The sequence below is a fragment of the Rhagoletis pomonella genome, unplaced genomic scaffold (assembly GCF_013731165.1).
Source record: "Rhagoletis pomonella isolate Grant_MI unplaced genomic scaffold, Rhpom_1.0 Rhpom_scaffold_00006, whole genome shotgun sequence".
Lineage (NCBI taxonomy): Eukaryota > Metazoa > Arthropoda > Insecta > Diptera > Tephritidae > Rhagoletis > Rhagoletis pomonella.
The window spans coordinates 2,100,718-2,102,327 of NW_023458560.1; positions in this window are offsets into that span (position 1 = coordinate 2,100,718).

Below are 1,610 nucleotides of genomic sequence, written 5' to 3' on the forward strand. Positions count from 1 at the left end.
CGGATACCTTCCTCATTGAAGTAGTAAAGAAAATTCGCTTAAGTGCCGTTTTCGGTTACGTGCACAAGTTTTTCGTGCAAAGAAGGATGTGCAGCTAAGCAAAATATACTGTATATATTTTTTTATCTATACACTTAGGTCTGTTTTTATGCGGTACATGCGTTCCTCAGAAAACCGCATAAAAAAAATCCGCATAAAAAAGTCCTTTACTTTCATACTAAAACAGGGGATGCGTTCCAGCATTTTCAAAAACCGCATAAATTCAGATACTCCATGTAAATAATTCTAAAAGACCGCATAAAAAAATCTAGTGAGGCATTATTAAGCAAAAAAAAAAATATTTATTTCTTCACTTCAACACTTATTATTCCATGTAAAACTGGACATTAATGGAATAAATAAAATTGTATCTATTTTAACAAAAAAATAAAAATAAATACCACAATAAATACATGACTTATGTAAGAATACAAAGACAAAAAGCAAAATCGCTACTGCGAAATAATGATTTGAAAACCCGCATAAATTCAAATCCGCATAAAAAGAGACCTAAGTGTACATTTAATACGCAAAGCAATTTTTTGTCCAGGTCATCAGATCTGCACAAATTAGGAGTCAAATTAAAGGGCTTGGCCTGTAGATGTCTAATAAAGTTTTATTTTTTCGAAAAGAGTTATTATTTTTTAATAATCAATGCCATTTGATCCGCACCGTTCGTTCGATTTTGAAAAATGAGGTGTAATATTAGAGGGCTTGGGCTGTAGATATGCCGTGAGGTTTTAGTTTTTCGAAAATGGTGGCCACCCTTTCAAAAATCAGAGTTATTCAAATTATTTAAAAAGTTAAAGAGTTATTGCAAAATGGGTATCAACCAAAATGGTTTGGAAAATGCTCTATTTCTTAAGTACATGTAGGAAGGTTGTAGGGTTGCCAGATTTTTTATGCGCGAAATCAGTACATTAGACTTTTTCATGCTAAAAAAATCAGTACTTTTCAGTACATTTTTATTCAAAGCAAAATTATGAATGTAAGTAACAGAAAATAATTTAAAACGCCTGAGTTCTTGTTTTTAACAATATTTTGGTATATAAATAAAGTAGACTACTCATCATTATACACAGGAGCCAATAAATTATTTTATATTTGTGACTTTTTGAATAGCAGTAATGAGATCATTCCCATTTTCAGTGTTTAAATAGTCTAAGAATTCTATACATTTAATTTTTAAATTACTTTTAATTTGAAGTTCACTTTCAAAAATTTTAATTAGAAGCCGGTTTCTTTCTTTGTGCCAGGAAACACACTTTATTCTTAAGATCCTCTAATACTGTGAAAAGGGACCACTTTTTAAGGAGTACATCTATATTTCCTCATGGCTTAAATACTTTTTCAACTACGCAAAAACTGTGAAAGACTAAGAATTCGCTAAAAAGAGTATCTAACTTTATGTCTTGTATGCAAAACTGTTTTACCAAGTCAGTAAATTGAGAAAAAGAAGTTGTAAGTTACAGGCAAAAGCCATTCGAATATTGAAATTTATTGTTATTAACCTGAAAGTTATTTTCCAGATAACTAACAGGGGCACCGAAATTGCGCATATGGAAACTGTG